Raw genomic sequence first — 17541 nt, forward strand, 5'->3', positions numbered from 1 at the left:
ATAAATTACTTGCAAAAAGCGAGAAAAATGCCGAAATTAAGCCAACAAAGCGGCACGAATCGAGTGAGTGACTGCCGGGGATAGGGGGCTTCGATTTGGAAGTACCTCGGAAAAGCGCGCCTGGGCAACGTGGAAAAGTCGTGAATCACCGAGGGATTGCAGGGTAGGCAAATGAAATTAAAACACTGGCAACAACAAACAGTGCAAATTATAGTTAGCATCAGTTTTGGCTGGTGGCCAGGACCTCCTAATCCCCTCTACTACTATGCCACCCTGCTCCGCCCGGGGCCAGCTCGTTTAAACGTTTGTTTGGCTGCACTGCGGCAGCCGTGTTACACATCGCGTATACGTGATACGTGTTCCCAAAGCGCTTGAAATTTATTCGCCTGTTACTGTTACTTGTTAACTGCCCCTTCCGACGCCACTGTCATTATGGCCGCTTGATATTATATGCAATATGCAATGCTCAGTTAGAAGGTCCTGCTTCATTTGATTTTCATCCATTCATGTCCTTTCTGCGCCTTCAAGAACTAGCAATGGATCATAGTTTGATTGTTTCATAGCTTCGGTTGCTAGCTAAGCGTCAGGAGAATACGCATTCCGATGTGGGCATCACACAATGAGATCGATAATCCAATAATCCGGGCAAGGGTATTGCGCCTGCCAAGGAACGAGGAGTCCGGATATGGTTAGCTTTTTTGTCCTCGCCGTACGCTCTGCACACGAGTATATGTATACTCGGCGAAATTGTAGCCGGCGCTTTTTCGTTTTTCGTCAAAATTATTAGTAATTTTTTCTACTTGGTTGCCTCCACTTCCGCGGACACAGGCAGGAAGGGGGCGTGGCTGGCAGGCGGGGCCGTCGGCAGCATTTTAAATATAATTATAATATAATTTGGCGCGGTATTTTTTTCGTTCTACCCCCCGAACTCGACCCCGAACTCTCGCCACTCTACCACTCCGCATAACCGCTCCACATAATGTTATCCTTGCGCGTGAGTGTGTTTGTATCTATCTTTCTTTTTTTCCTTATCCGCCACACTATGTGTACTATATGTGGCTTTCGGTGGGCGGGATGGGCGGTATTGGGCGGTTGGGGGCGGGGTCACTGCATTGTTAATGCAATTTCGCTTTTGTTGCCGCTATATGTTTTTTTTTGCTTTTGTATTAAAATAATTATACATTTTTTCCACTCATTTCGTTCGTTTGCACTTGTATCTGTATCTTTGTATTGCTTTGTTATATCCCAGCGCGCGCGCGTGTGTGTGTCTGTGTGTGTGTGTGTGTGTGTGAGTGAGTGTGTGTGCCTGGACATGTGTGTAAATTGTAGAAAGTCAGTTTTGATAGTTTTTTGCTATTGTTTGAAAGCCGCTGCCATTTCTCATTTTGCTTTTTAATGCTGCTGCATCTTCCTGCGGCGCATTTGAGCTTGTAATTTTCTGTGCAAAGTTTAGCAGGTTGTTTGGGGCTGAGCGGCATTAATGGATCCCGTGCCCCAGCCTAAGACAATTGCTGGATGGGGGAGGGGTGGTGTGTGCTGGTAGCGCTGGCGAGGCGCTTTATTGCATTTTCGTGTTCAACGTTCGAGAGGCAGCAAAGTTTTTCAATTAAAAATCAAATGTGTGAGCGGGCATAAAACTATGTGTATATACAATAACAATATACCGACAGGCCGTAATTGTTATTGACAATCGTGTTGAGTCAGCAGCCCTCAAAGTTATTAATTAGAGCTTATGCAATGCAGAGCCACAGCTTCTTAGGATCTCAACCTCTCAGCTTACCAGTCGAATGCTTCCGGGTAGCATCTTTCTCAGCCCTGCAACAGGTGCCGTGACCCAGAGAAAGCCAAGCTACCCATTTCCGTCTTTGCAGCTCCTTTGAGTGGGCCAAGGCCCAAGGACGTTGCGTGGCCACCGCTAAGGAGTTTGTCGGAAGACAGACACCCAGACCCCCGAACCACCGAACCGCCAACCCCCAGACACACAGACCGACAGACAATGGGAGCACGAACGCGGACACAGACACTCCAGGAGGATGGTTGGTGAGTGGAGAGTGTTGGCTGTTGGGTGGTGGGCGGTGCAGATGGAAGGGGACCACGACCAGAACCAGAAGCAGCAGCAGCAGGAGCAGTAGGAGCAGGACCCAGACCAAGACCAAGGCCAGCCATTGAAATTAAAATCCACACTGTCCATGCCAACTCTCAAGTGTTTGTCGTTTTTTCGCTCTCGTGGCTGTTGTTTTTTCCCAAGCTCTGCTGATGCTGCCACGACTGCCACGGCTGCCATGGACTTTTAACTTCCGGCTCTTCCATCACACCTCACTCCTGGCCAGCACCCACCACCAACCAGCCTGTGGCCTTGCCTGGCAACCGAGCCGCGTTGAGATGGCTCGAGACTTGACCTTGCAGCAGTAGCAGTAGCAGCAACAGAAGCTGCCATCTTGGTGGGGCGGGGGTTAGACTGGAAGGTGCGAGGGGCCACCCATCCACCGTCTGTCTACCTGTCTGTCTGACAAACACAGGCGTCTCACCGCTGTGGGTGTGTGTATGTGTGTACGGTGGGTGAGCAGTGATAATCCGCATAAAATTACAGGAGCAGAGTCAAGGACGAAGGACGCAGGACGACAGACAAAGGGGAAGCAGGCAGGCAGTGCCCAACACACGCACAAGGCGACGACAACGACAGCGACAAAGGCGAAAGCAAGGCCAAGGTCGTTTCACACCCACACTCGCACCCTCACACCCAAACACACACACACACTCACATGGCAATTGACCAAGCAAGTGAAGACGACGCCCTCGTGCTTGTTGTTGCTGTCGTCATGGCATGTGACTCACTTTCACTTCGTCTTGGCCAAAAAAAAAAAAAAAAAATGAAGAAAATAAAGAAGATAAAGGAAAAGGCGAGCTGCTTCAACCTTCTCCTCCTTCCCCCCCACCCCCTTCGCCATCGCAGATAGCACAAATGAACGTCCTGTCTGTGTGTCTGTGCCCCTCTGCCAATGTGTGTGGGTGTGTCACCCAGCCAGGAGCATATGTGATGCCCGAAAAAAGCACACACTCACACTCACACTCCATGTAGTATCCTTGCCTCGCCTCGGCTTCGCCGGCTCTCCTGCTTCTTGTGTCCAAATGTGTGTGGCAGTGTGTTCCTTAAGTTTTTATGGCTTGCTGACTACTACTTCCGGTATCCGGCAAGCGGCGTGTCCGGGGTCTGCAATGAATACATTAACACACTCACCCAGTCACACACACACAGGCACAAACACTAACAGACAGACAGAGCGAGGGGAACGGAATGAAACGGAACGGGCATGCCAGACAACGTCTTTTGCCGTGTCCTTGACGTCCGGCATCAAAATACACATGCGGACCGACATCTCCATTTCTCAGCCACTCCCACGGCGAGACCACTTCAGCCACGCCCCATGTCCGCCCCCTGTTAGCATTGTTGCGCCGGGAGGTATGCAACAAGTTGCCCAGCTCAGCTCAACGGGCCCAAATCAACAAATTATCACACATTGCTGTCCGCCGCGCCCCCCTTGCCACACCCCACCCCCCCCCCCTTCCAGTTCCTAGTTGAACTTCGATAATATGGAAATTTTCATCATTTTCTACCCCGAATGAAAAGCGTCGCCCATTTGGCCGCAGACACAGACAAGTTGTTGTGGCACTAGGTACACCACACACACACACACATGGCGCGGCTGAAAGACAACGACGAGCCGGCAGACAATGTTGACAAGCAAACAAAGCAGAGAGTAAGTGAAAATAAATGGAAATAGAGATGGAAATGGGAAAAGTCGAATTCCCGAGTCCGAGTCCGAATCCGAATCCTGATTCAGATCCCAATCCCAATCTAACCCGACCAACCGACCCACATGTGTGTGTTTGGTGGTGTCGTATAACCCTTGACCCCTGCCCTTTCAACTCGAGTGGAAGGGACGTTCGAGACACGACAGGATGGGACACACATGACAGGACGGGACAGCTCAGCACAGGACATAACCAGTTAACCAGTTGGGTCGTCATGAGCGCTATCACTTATTGGGGCGTCAAGTCAAACAGGTTTTCAGCCATGTACATATCTCGCTAAGTGTTTCGTCAAAGATTTCCACATACGTTATGCTTTGCGTTGGCATTTGGGGTTGGGGTTGGCCAATTCCATTTCCAATTCCGGTTTGGGCAGGGGTTGCAAGGTCAGGGGTTAGGCAAAGGGTTAGGCTCATTTACATGGCCCACTGCTCGTGAGGATTGCGGCTGGCTTGATTTGCATTTGCCGGCAACGGGATATGTTACGAGGTCGGTGAGCAGGGGTCAGGGGTCAGCCCACACCACACACACACACGCAACCCCCGGCGGCGGATAATAGGTTATAAAATGCCGATTATTTTGTCGCTTTCGAATCGCTCACTTTTGGGACAAAAACAACACGATTGGTGGGCGGGGCAGGGGTTAACCATATTGCTCGAGAGGTTATGAAATCGCATGTGAGTGTGTTGACTTGTGGCTTATGGTAATTCCGGGGTCGGGGTCAGGGATCAGGGTTCAGAGTTGAGGGGTCTCTCCTTGTCTAATAGTCTAATGGTGAAAGTAATCAGTGGGAGGGTTGCTAACGGGGCAGGTCAATTAGTAGTAGTAGCATGTGTGTGTGTGTGTCAGGAAAATGGCGACTGTCCGAAATAAAGATTTCATTTGCTCCGCCTTTGCAAAGGCCTTGCCTCCTTTCGCCACCGCCCACGACCACCCTCCTCGTGGTGCCCTTTGCGCTCATGTTAATTAGTAGCGCCTCCAAAAATGCTTTCCACATGCGGAGGGGCGCAGTGGCGGGGGGTTTGCTCAGTTTAAAAGAAAAAGTTTTAAATTAATTATTAGAAAAAGCATCAGCTGCGGTGGAGGCGGGAGTCGGGGTGCAGCCAGAGGATGCGGTGGAGCTGCCACATGAGCTCCGCAAAGCTTCAGCGGCAGCACGAGGGTTAAGATATACACACTTGCCAGTGTGTGTGTGTGGGTGTGTTGGGTGTGGGTATATGTGTGTGCGTCACCTCCCTAGGCAATTTCCGCTGCCAAATTGAAAAATTACGCGAGCGCAAAGTTTCGCGGCTGCTGTTTCTGTCGCTACTTTGATTTGCTCTCCCGCTCGCGCTGTCAGGGACACAGCCCTTCTACCCACTACCCATTACCCACAACCCCCAGCCCATCCATTCACCCCACCCTCACTGCCAGTTGCACCCCTTGCCGCCGAAAAGCAGCACCATAGTCTCCGCTCACTACTTAAGCGGCGCAGCAAAACATTTTTACATTTTATACGCTCATTACATAATTTCAAAGTACATGTGCGGAATTTTAGAAAGCCGAAAGGAGAAGCAGCAGAGCAAAATGAAACCTCGGCTTTTCCTCTTTTTTTCGGTTCGGTTCGGGGCCTTGAGAGACGTCCGTAAAACCCCCACCAGATCCCCCCGCAGCCCGCCAGAGCAACAAAAGAGAAAAGACAGCTATCGAACACACACATACACACACTCGCACACACGCACACACATAGCCACACACAAACGCAGCTCACGCAGGAAAAACGAGAAAAACGCTAATGAAAATTAAAATGAAAAATTGCAAACGACGTGTGGCATAAGACTTGGGTGGAGGAGGGTGGGTAAGGCTGGCTGATGGTGGTGGGGGGTGGGGGGTGTTAGCAGAAAGGGGGTGCCACCCACACATCCGCACACTTGCATACATTAGACACAATCATCGCTGTGTGTGTGTGTACTTTCCTCACGCATTTCTCCATCGCCGACGCTGACAGCGAAAACAGAAAAAGTAGAAACAAATTTTCCATTTTTACTTGCTTACCACCCCCAACCCCCAACTCTCTACCCCATCCCTTCATTCGGGAAATTGTACTTAGCGCTGAGGGTAGGGGTGTGGGTGGGTGGGTAGGTGGTAGCGTTTGCCATTAGCATACACTACTCACATTTTATAATGCGTGCGTGTGTGTGAGTGAGTGACTGTTGTGTGTTCATTTCATTACACGGTACATAATGGATGTGCCCTTCTTTCTGTGTGTGTGTGTGCGGTGTCTGTGTGTGCGGCACTAAACTACCCTTTGCCTAATTTTTAATCTCGAGCGTTGCCAGGCGCAGCGGCAACAACGACAACAGCGACTAATGTCGCCTGTATCTCCTCCAATGGGCGGTACTGGGGAAGGGGGGTTCAGATCCTCTACTGCGGGAGGCCTTGACGTCATCTAAGCTAGTTTTGGGCCATTTGCCATCCGGCGTATGTATGTACATGCAAATACATACGTATGTAAGTATGTATGTATGTAGGTATGCAAAGAACTTTTTATCCCTTTGGCCGTACAATTAAAAATGTAAATCAGTCGCCCCTCTGTCGCAGCCGCAGTCGCCGTCGCAGTCGACGCCGCTACCTCTGCCAGCGCTGCTGTCGTTTTTTAATTCTTTCAACTTTTTCCGACATTTTTCGGCGGCTGCTTTTGCGAGTGGGTGGTGTTTAGTTGGGTGGCGTTGCTGCCAACCCATCCACTACACACCCCCACCAGCCGATTGCCCATTGCTCATTGATGTAAATATTATATTTATTTATTTCGTGGCGAGTCCTAGACGAAGCTCGCGCAGCAGCACCCGATTAGGAATACTTTGCCACTGCCTGCTCCCCTAATCTATTATTAAAAATGTTAACTGAAAGCGCTCCCCGCATAACCGTATAAATATAGAAGGCGAGCCAGAACCACAGCTACAGCTACAGCCACATAGAGCCGCACAAAGCCAGGACTCAGGACTCACGGCACAAAGGGAGGCAGTTTGGTGCGGGGCGGGGCCGCGTGGGGCGGTGCGGCAGTGAACATTAATACATATTTATTGTTGGTACAAGCAATTTAGCGAAAAGAAATCCAAATTATATCATAACTTTGTGTAGTGCGCCATCTGGGGTTTAGTTGCCTGCCACATTCCCGTTCCCGAGTCCTCGGATCCTTGGATCCTTGCTACGCCTACAACAATGCCAGGCAGCCTGGGCGGAAGGCGGTAGCAGCAGCTGAAAATGATACTGAATCTGAGACTGGAGTCCCGAGCTGTGTGGAGCTGTAGAGCATAGACACCAGACTCCAGAGGAGCAGGAGCAGGAGCATGAGGGGTGCGAGTGCTCTGGAGAACAGGAGCCGCAGTCAGAGCAATAATTCTATGCCGACGCCATTGTAGCCACGTTAAAGATGTTGCCACACATTTTTGTAGCGTTCTCCGTTCTCCGTTCACCATTCACCATTCTCGGCTCTCGGTTGTCGGTTCTCTGTTTTGTTTTGGCCTTTTCCCCCCGCGAGTCCTTGGCCACCTTTTTTTCGTACTCATCGGAGCAAGAGGAGCTGGCATTGTAACAATGAAAACAATTACAACAACAATTGCGAATAAACATGCAAAAAGCAAAGTAGAAGATGAAGTAGCTCCAGCGGCGGAGGAGCTGCTGGGAGGCAGAAGACGAAGGACGAAGGACCTTCGCGGGAGAGCGAGACCATCCGAATGAGAATGAAATGTTTTCTAATAAATTTTGCTTTATGTGCGCGGTGCGGCGATGCTGGCAAAGGAGGCAAAGGAGCCTGTTGAGGAACAGGAGAAAAGGGAATAAATAAAAATAAAGTTTTATATTCATGTACCCCCGCTCAGCACCCCCACCACCCACATTCACACACACATACTCAGGGAAAGAGACAGAGAATTGCCACCCAATTGCCATTAATATGGCGGCTGCCTAACATTCATTTGTGTGTGTGTGTGTGTAAGTGTCTCTAATTCCAAGTTGCCGTTTATTTTAACTTTGCTACAAACTTTAGAGGCAGCCCACAGTAGTCCCAGTTGGCTCTGTACCACTGTACCCCTGCTACCTGCACCCCCGCACCATCGTGCCGCCACCAACTAAGTCGAAATAACTTTTTCAGCCATTTTGGTGCTTATTTTTTTTTTTACTATTTCAGCCACATTTTTGCACTTTGTTTTTCTGTTTTTTCTCATTGAGTTTCTCTTGTTTTGCAGGTTTTTCTCTTTTTTGGGTTTCTGTTTTGTTGTTGCCCGAACCCACTCTCTCTTCGCTTTTCCCTTTTTTTTTATTTATTTTATTTTTTTGTTAATTTTTTAACGCATTTTGCGTGGGCCGCGTTTACTTAGTTAGTCCGAAAGAGGCAGAGAAACAAGAGGAGCGAGGGGGGGGGGGGAAAAGTCGCGGATTGCGACAGCTCCAAAATGCGGCGACAAAGGTAAAAGGATTTTTGTGTAAGTTAGACGCGGGGATGATGGGCGCACAAAAAAAGAAAAAAAAACAAAATAATAAAAAACGAAATAAATTAAATGGTTGTGTCAACATCAACAGACTCTAGCAATTGCCGCTGTGTGCATGTGTGTGTGTGTGTGTGTGCGAACCGGGTTAGGGATTACATAGTCTGGGATCATCGATCGGTTGGACTTTACCTGCATGAAAGTCTATGAGTAGCTAGATCTTGTATACTTCAATCAATCGCTTTTAGTTGCTTCGGCATCTCGACCCACATTTTTGGGATCCCCAGATGGCGACACTATGCTACAAGATCTGGCTTTATGCCTTTCTTCTGTTCGGTGTAACCTACTGGGATATTTGTGGACCCTATGGCCGATATCGAAATCGAGGGGATGGAGTGGCTGGTTCCTGTGATGCGTGCGGATAACATGGGATGAGAGACGCGGAGGCCATAAACCGCATAGAACTGCCGAATCTTTTACTATCGGTGGCATTCTCGTTCTTTATGCGCACATTAATAATTTCGCATTGGCCCCAATAAAAAGCTTGGCGCACTGAACGGATTCTGGGCTCAGGATTGTGGACCACAAAGCGAAACAACCAAAAATCAAGGCATGCTCAGGTCATTACAGTTAACGCTGGACCGGGCACGGGTCTCGGTTTCCTGGGAGAGGGAGGGGTTCAACGGCAGGGGGATAGTCGCTGCCAATACAATTGAATCCGTCTCTACGTCTCTCTGTCTCTCCATGTATATGTACCGCCAGCCAGCCAGCCAGCCAGCCACTTCCTCCTAATCAACCCTTTAAGAACCCCTAAAGCGGAAAAGGGAAAAATGCCGAGCGAACAGCGGCAACGAACTACAGGCGAACAACAATAAAATGTAAAATTTAGACGCCACCCATCGACGGTCCATCGGAATCAGATTAAGCCATTCGAAATGCAGCGAAGACCAGTCTATAAGACTATTACCGATCGATCGGACGGTGATCGATTGGCAACCATTCCTGCCCTTCTGCCCATCCGCTCTCGATTCCTGCAGCTACCGGAAAACTTGCAGCGGAAAGGTGAGCGATGAGAGGAGAGCGGGCAGCGGAGTGGCGGGTAGGGGGGCAGCATCCACCAGCCAGCATCATTAAGGGTAGTTTCGAGCGTCGTAAAAAATATAGAGAAATAAAATTGAAAAAAGCAGCAACAACAATAACAAGGTCGGAAGACGAAGTCGAAGTTGGCGGCAGAGCCGCGACAGCGCCGGCAACTGCGGCGGCGACTGAGGCAGCGACGCCTGGACGCACAACTACAAGGAAAAGCAGCAGAAAGCGGCAGCAGGAGCAGAAGGAGGCCGGCATCGGCGGCAAGGAGCGCAGAAACAAAAAGCGAAATAAATAAAAAGTATCGATATAGATATAGAAAATTTTTGAATAAAACTGCGCTGCGGCGCAGCTGCTATCCTTGAATGAGTTCGCGAATGGCTTTGGGGTTGGGCGGCGTTGGTGGAACTACAGTGGTTTAGATGGCTCCACCACCCCACCGCTCCCCGCAGCCGTACCAACAACACTTTAGGGGCGAAGCTATGGAAACGCAAAGGCCAAATCAATGAGCGGCACTCTGAGACAGCGGGTAGGAAGTAGGGAGTAAGGAGTATGGAGTGGGGCAGTGGGAAGTAGGCAGTAAGGAGACAGTAGTTGGGAGCAGGGGCACTCTTTATTTTAGTGTCGCACAATGAAACTTTAGACTCCCCCCCCCCCCCAACCCGTCTTCCGATGGGCCACGCTGTTTCCATGGATATATCTGGGTCAGACAACATCGAACCGACCCCATTCGCCGCCGCAGTTAGCGAATTTTAAGAAATATGTTCCATTTCATTTGAATGCGGTGCTGTCGCTGGCTGTATCGCCGAAAACGGCAACCACCTCTTGCCACCCCCTTTGGAGCGCCCACGCAGACTCATCTCCTGGTTAGGACTCCTTCCGCTGGCCCACAGCCCTATAGCCCCATCGCTCTATAGCTCCATTGCTGCGTCTTCGACGCTTCGTCTCCGTCGTTCGTGAGCGTCTTTCGCCGCCCACCCCGCCGCGCTACACCTTCACCTTTCCAGCAGCCATTAAGTTTTCTCGCTGTAATAAAAAAATGTTCTCTTTTTCGCCGCTCATCGGTGTTCGTCTGTGTGTGTGTATGTGTTTGTGTGTGTGTGGATACTAAATTTTCTAGTTCCTTTTATTTCCTTTTGCTTTGCCTCAGCATTAGTGTTTATTTATTTTTTCTGCTCTCCCTCATTCTTTCTTGCGTACTTTTTTTTTTTTTTTGAAAAGAAGATTTATGTAAAATGCGGCTGGGTGAGGGGCTGCGGCAGGGGCGGTGGCAGGGGCAGGCAGCGCAGCCGGCGTTGGCAGCGAAATAGTCGCAGATGCTGTTGCTGTAAGTTTCACGCAGCAAACTGCCGAAACCCATCCATCCGCCCACAGCAGCCCTTCCCCTCCCCGCTCGCTACTGCCTACCTCAACTTGTGGCTCAGGCAGCGCCACAGGACGGCTTTCCTTTGACGCGGCTTCGGTCGCGACTGGGACACGGCAGCGGGGTGGCTCAAGGAATGGCTTTCCTTGGTGGTAGTGATGGTGGTGGGGGTGGAGGTTGAAATGGTGGTGGTGGTGGCGCTGGCAACGGGCAAAAGTTTCGGCAAGTTAAATGTTTAGATTTCTAAGACGCCATCGGATTTTCAACTATAAAATATTCTTTTCATTTTTCCACAAGCACCATCCCCGCACAACTACCCACCACCCCACCTCCCACACCCGCCAAAGCCATTAAAAGCGAACGCTGAATTATAGTACGCACAGGGTGAGAGGGGGGGTGGGGAAATACCCGGGAGGAGTTGAAAGTGGATGGGGACTGGCCGTTGTTGCGGTGCTTAGATGTTAGTTGCTAGTTCCGTGGTCCTTCGCTTCGTCCTTGGTCCTCGGCAGCTGGCACCCATTTCGGGCACAGTGGTCGCAGGGCCAGCTTGCGCTAGGAAAATCCAAGGCTGTGGGTTCATCGCTCGCCAGATGCAGTTATTGATAGAAGAGTGTCTGGTGGGCTGTGCAAACTGCCATAAAACAGAGCCCGAACAATTGGCATTGTGACTCGCGCACATTCAATATTTGCACATGCCACACTTGTGTGTGCCTTCTACCGCTGCCGTTCCGTACCGCTCTTGCTTTTCCGTTTCTCGTTTACCGCCCCCCTTGCCCACTATCACCTAATCCAGCTGAAAATGAAAAGAAACTTTGGCAAACAAAACGCGAGTCCGGACAATCGGGGCTGTTGGAGCAGCTGGTCGAGCCACTTTGCAAGCGCAACTCCAATGACAATGATCCTCGAATTAGCCGCCAGCCGGAGCTGATGACCTTAGACCACTGTGCGCTGGCGTTGGGCGAAGGCCACGTGCCTCGGGATAGCCAAGGCAGCGCGGCGGTGGGGCAGAGAGGCCGTCGAGGTTAGGCGGGAAAATCTAACGAAATCGAAGCGAGCGAAAAGCAAAGTTTTCAGCACACACACACACCCCACGCACTTTGTTGCTGCTTTTCTGCTCGAAAGGATTTTAGAATTTGCCGCATTTTGTCTCTCAACTATGTGCAATAATATAAAGGAATACCCCACTCCACTCAAGTGGCAAAGGCAGCGAAGTGTGGGGCAATCAGCGGAGAAGGAAACACAAGTCGCATAGAAAAGGAAGTGGCGAGCGCACGAAAATGCCGCAAAACGTGCCTTTAAGTTATTTTTCATTTGCCACGCTCAGCGCCAGATGACCCTCCTCTCCTCTCAGTTCCACCCCTCAATCCCCTACCAACATCCCTCCCCCCCCCACACAACGTTCATCCCCACCTAAGTGAGTAAGAGCATAGTAGTTAGGCGAAAGTAACTGCTGATGAGGGGAGCGGGCGGAAAGCGGCGAAGGGCAGCCCATTTTAAGATTTATGTCGGTGATTATTTCTAAGTTTTTGTGCGCTCAACGATGGCCATCGCAGCCACCGCCGCCCCGCACCGCCCCGCCCAACCATGCTCCAACTCACGCAGCTCTATCCTCTATAAAAAGAAGGAAACTCTGAAAGGAAAAGAATAAAAGCAGAAAAAGCAGCAGGTATCTAAAGGAGCCGAAGAAGCCCTAATGCTAGACGAGGTCCTGGCCAGATAATTCCAACGCCTGGCCTGCAAATGGCCAGAGGGGGGGGCCTCGTGGGGGTGCAGAGAAGCGAAGCACAACTTTTAGAAAATGTTAGTTTTGTGAATAATCCGTGCGGCGCTACCATTTCCACCATTTCGCTTTTCGCAGAGGGTTAAAGTTGCGAATCATTTTGCGACCACCACCCAACCCCCCAAGCCGCCCACCACCCACTTCCCGCTGCCAAGTACAGCCGAATGGCACCAACGAAGGTGGAAGGAAGCTGTATCCTGATACATCTTAGATCATAGTTGGCATACGTAACAACGAACCCCGTCCTTGCTGAAGGCATAAAAAATCTAATCTAATCTATCTAATGTGGCCCCCAGAAAGCACGACCCCCCCCCCTCCCCACCACCCCTGCCATCACCAACGCTCTTGTCTGCGTTTTTTTTTTCTAAGCACAATACTATTTTCTTATTTTTGTTTCGTTGTTGTTGGCACATTTAAAATGTTTTATTTGGCCATTTGTATGTTTTATGGCATTCCTTGTTACCAACGGCCTGCCAGCCACCTCACCTCACCTCGCCACCATTGTGATACCCTCTGTTTGCGGCACATGTCTTGGGACAGGTGTTCCCATGAAGAAACGGTACTTCTCTGTGCCGGTGTGTAGTGTATAGCTTATAGTTTAATGTGCTATCCGAAAGTTGGCTAAATACGTTCGGTCGCACTTTTGAAACATATACTTTCAGGTGGGGCATTGGCGGTTCGGTGTTCGCCGAATGTTTTTAGGTGCTTGCCTTGGTTGCGTTTTACTTTATTTAATTTATGACCCGCACACGGAACAGGCAGCAACATAAATAAATAATTGAAGCTTTATAAATCTAAAACAGTCGCCAGTAGTTGATAATTCGAATCCCTACCCCCTACCCACTACCACCTACCAACCTCCCTTCCTCCCTCATCATGAGTGGGTGGCACATGCTTGTGGGCGAAAGCGAATCAACTAGCGGTACAGGACGCAGGACCTCCAGTCACAGCGCTCCCTCCGTTGCCATCAGCGCCCGTAGATTTTTTCGATTTTTATCTACACGGCTTGCAGCTCCCTGTCAAGATTACTTTCGTTTTTAGTCTGCGTATGCTCATTCATTCCAGGGACGGGCATTTTAGCGGGGGGTTTGGGGGGCAACGCACATAACCCAACTTAAATGCGACCACTAAAAAAGAGCAGACAGCATAAGCGGGAAAAAGGCACGCACACTCGCATTGGGACACACACACACATACACACACAGATGAGAGCGCTGCAAGAGAAGCATATTAAAAGTAATAATAAGTGCCTCAAGGAGTGTGGGCTGGACCACCCGCACTTAGATATTGAAATGAGCATGTTTTTAAATATAAAAGGATGCCCTTCTCCTAACCCCCACACACACACACACACACACACACAAGCACACTTGCTCGCTGAGCAGCATATCCCCCTAATATCCACTTACAACAACAGCAACTAATTCCAGGAGCATACAGGCGGCATAGCCAATGCAAAGGAAATATATCAAGCAACCCTCGTGTGCTTTTTATTTTCAAAGTTACTGAAAATCTCGCTGGCTCTCTTTCTCTTTCTCGCTCCCACTCCCCGTCTCAGTCACTCTCCTTTCGTTTTCATTTCGCCGTACTTTTTTTTAGGCTGCTCAGTACTTAGTTGTGGGTCTGCGATGTAGAATTGAATCGGAGGGGTGCCGCATCTATTCAGCTCCTGGGCAAAAACTCTAAGCACCGCACTCGACCATGCGAGGAGGCGGTGGGTTTGGGGGTGGAGTTGGTTGTTGGTTTCATGTGACCCTGCCACATATCATATGGAAAGTGCACCGAGAGAATTTTACAGCGAACAACGTTTATGCTAACTTGTCTCTGAACAACCTTGACGCTCGTAAGAAAACTAGGAGATTCCAAAAAAAAAAAAAAAAAAAAACAGATTAAAAGCACCCAACAGATGCAATTCCATTGTTGGAAAGCAAATGTTCTTTGTGCACCAGGCGTCTAAAAAATCACATTCTCGCCATAACTAATTCCGCTTATCCCGCCTGCACTTCTGAGCCTTGCCATGCCATTACCTTTACCATCTCCCATCTCCTAAATCACAACTCACATATCCCCCATCTACCGTCTCCCAGTTACCACTGCCTCCTCTGCCGGCGTCGCTGCCCGCGTCGCGCACACACACATACACTCGTGCCAGCAGACACTCACATACCAGCAGGGTGAACATGACGGGATTGTTTAACTACGAACACGTAGTTAAAAAACGAAAAATCGAGACCCGCAAACGAAGATGAAGGCGTCGCTGGTGAAGGGAAGGGGGGAGGGGGCTGCTAACTAGCAACTGCAGCGCGGCTGCTTCGTCGTCAAAAATTGAAAAAATAAAATATAATACACAACTACAACGGCAGCCGATTCTGTGCACACAGCCACACACACACACGTGCGGGGGGTGGTTTGCCTTGAAAAAGAATTTCGCGCAGTAAAATCTAAAGCGAAATTGCCGCGTTCTGCGTAGAAAGGGGGAGGAGGGGGTGGGGCAAACGAAGTGAAAAGTAAAGAAAGAAATGGTGAAATAAAAACCTTGTTTCCGCGCAAGTTACAAGAGCACTCCCCCGCCGACTTTCCCCTTTACATTCGCCTAAAAAGCTAAGCTCACACATACACAAGCACACAGGAAGAGAGACCAGCCAGCACACACACACACACACAGCCTCACCTTGCCGAGCAGAAGAAAGTTCAGATATTTGCTAGCAATAAAAGTAGTAATCAGTTGGTGGGGGCGGGCTGCAGCTTCGTGAGGGGGGAGGGCCGGTGGGGAACCCCCCAAAAGCTCCGACGGCGCTGCCGAGTTAGAAAGAGATGAGCATTAGAAGCAGGATTCGCGACAGGAGCAATCTGATGTAGGGAAGGGGGGGGGGGGGGCACAATAAATGCGCCGCGTAACGAGAACTTTTCATTTTATGTAATTTGAGTTCGTTTTTTTCCGGCTCCGCTTTGTGTGTGCCACCCCCCGCACCCACCACTCCCTCACCGTTCGCTTTTCCCGCAATTTCTTTTTCGCCGTCGTGCTTCGCTCACTTTTCTATAACATTCGAATTTTTAAGTGAGTCTGCTTCTGCTTCTGTCGCATTCCCATTTGCAGCGAAAGAACGCGCTACTTGTACCCTTATTCTATTAGATGTACTTCATTTAAAATCTCTGGGCACTTTTTACTTCAGTTATCATTTAAATACATCGAATGTTGTTTGAAAACCCTCGATTTGAAACGACTGATGAGTGTGTTTTGTGTTGCATACTTTGCTGCACGCTTATTGGTGCTGATGCATTCTTTTTATAGCCTCTAGTATTGAGAATCCACTTACGACCTAGGGTATTTACCGCTTCGACCTGCGGATCTGGAGATCCGCGTTCCCTAACAACTGCGCGTTCCGACTGCGCCTGCTCCTGTGTGTTCAAATTACGAAAGCGACATTAATTTTTTAGAATCGCGCGTATGTGTTCAAGGATTGCGATTTTGTCGCTCGCCGTCCGTGGCACCACGCGCAGCTTCTGGAAGCTTTCTTTTAGTCCGTCGGCGGGGTTTTTGGATCTGGGAACTGAAGCCGCTCTGCGCGCTGGGCTTTGTAATAGGTAGTAAATGCGCGCGTCTGCGGATGTAGTTGTATTATTTTTTACGAGCGCGTATGTTGTTCAAAACAGCACTTGTTCCTTCTATGCGTGGAGAACCCATTCCATTCTGCTTCATCGGTTAAAATATAGTATTATGCCAGACTCCATAAACAAGCAAAGTTACCCGTCGCGAGGGGGAGGGGGGGGAGTTTGCAGAGGACTTTGGCATGTCACTTCATCCCCCATCACCGTGGCGTGCTGCACTAAATAAAATGTATTTATAAAAATGTTGCATCCACTTATTATTAACTTTTTGCTGCGGACACTTTGCGCGCTTGATTTCCACTCGGTTATCAGTTAGACTGGTCGGATGGTGAGGGCCACTGGTGCCGAGTTCATTATTGGCCATCCGAGGGCGGGAGGGAGTGGTATGGTGGAAGGACGGAGGGAGGAGGGCTGGACGAGGAAACAGCACTGACCGAAAAGTGAACCCTAATTCAGATTACAGATACCTAATAAAACGCCGCTATCGACTGCAATCGGCATATGCGAGTATGAGTGCTTGGATACATATACATGGCAATAGCCGATGACCCCACCGCCCCACCTGACCGGCTGGTGAAGCTCGCCGTCCCACCACCATGCCTCAAATTATTTTATGTGACAATTAAAATGCATTTTTGTGAAAAATGAAAGCCCCATGAATAATGGCAAAAAATATTTGGCGTCACTGGCTTTTTCTACATAATGCCCGACTTTTTTTACCGCAGCATTTCTGCACATGCACATGTATGTAGTATGTATACAATCCGGCGGGGGTTCGGTTTGGGCCGGCAATATTTATATTTGCCTATGTAATGATTTTTTATTAAAAATAGAAAAGAACCAACAAAATGAACGACGAAAATCGCACCATCCCACCGACCACCATGGCGAAATTTATCGATAGAGCGTTAAAAAAAGGCCGCCAAATGAAATGTTAATTTTATTTTGATGTAATATTTAACAGCGACGCGTCGCCAGGGCCCCGCCCCCAGCCCCCCTGTCCAACTGCCCACCAACCCACCAAAGTACCGCCACGGACACAGACACATATGGCGGCTTTATCTGCTGGCAGCTGACATTGCCTAACAAACAATGCGAATCACTGCCAGCGCCCCATAACTTCACATAAAATGGCCCCAAAAAAAAGGGCACTTCTTCACCCTGCTCCCAGTCTCCGCAGTCTCCATCAAGGCCTCAATTCAACTGTCATTCTATCAAATCGGAATAGAAGGGACGACATGGCTTGCAGTCGATCGCTTACCACTACGATCATTACCCACAAAACCGAACATCAAAGTCTGATGATCGGATCTATTGTGATTGTCATTCCATTTGAAGGTCGCATCAGCTGTATCTCAATCAGATGGGACTCCTTCGATGTGGTGCCAAGCGTGGGTTTGGAGTTTGGGGTTTGGGGTTTGGGAGCC

At 49.5% G+C, this 17541-nt stretch overlaps 2 protein-coding genes across 5 annotated transcripts in view; one reads left to right on the forward strand and one right to left on the reverse strand.

Annotated features, from left to right (window-relative positions):
• The window catches only part of Mur2B (Mucin related 2B), a 145235-nt gene that overhangs the window by 60963 nt on the left and 66731 nt on the right, over positions 1-17541 (reverse strand). The gene's annotated exons all lie outside the window — the stretch shown is intronic.
• br (broad) overlaps positions 1-17541 on the forward strand; it is an 89738-nt gene that overhangs the window by 9385 nt on the left and 62812 nt on the right. The gene's annotated exons all lie outside the window — the stretch shown is intronic.

This window comes from Drosophila melanogaster, chromosome X (assembly GCF_000001215.4).
Source record: "Drosophila melanogaster chromosome X".
In the NCBI taxonomy this organism is placed as follows: Eukaryota; Metazoa; Arthropoda; class Insecta; order Diptera; family Drosophilidae; genus Drosophila; species Drosophila melanogaster.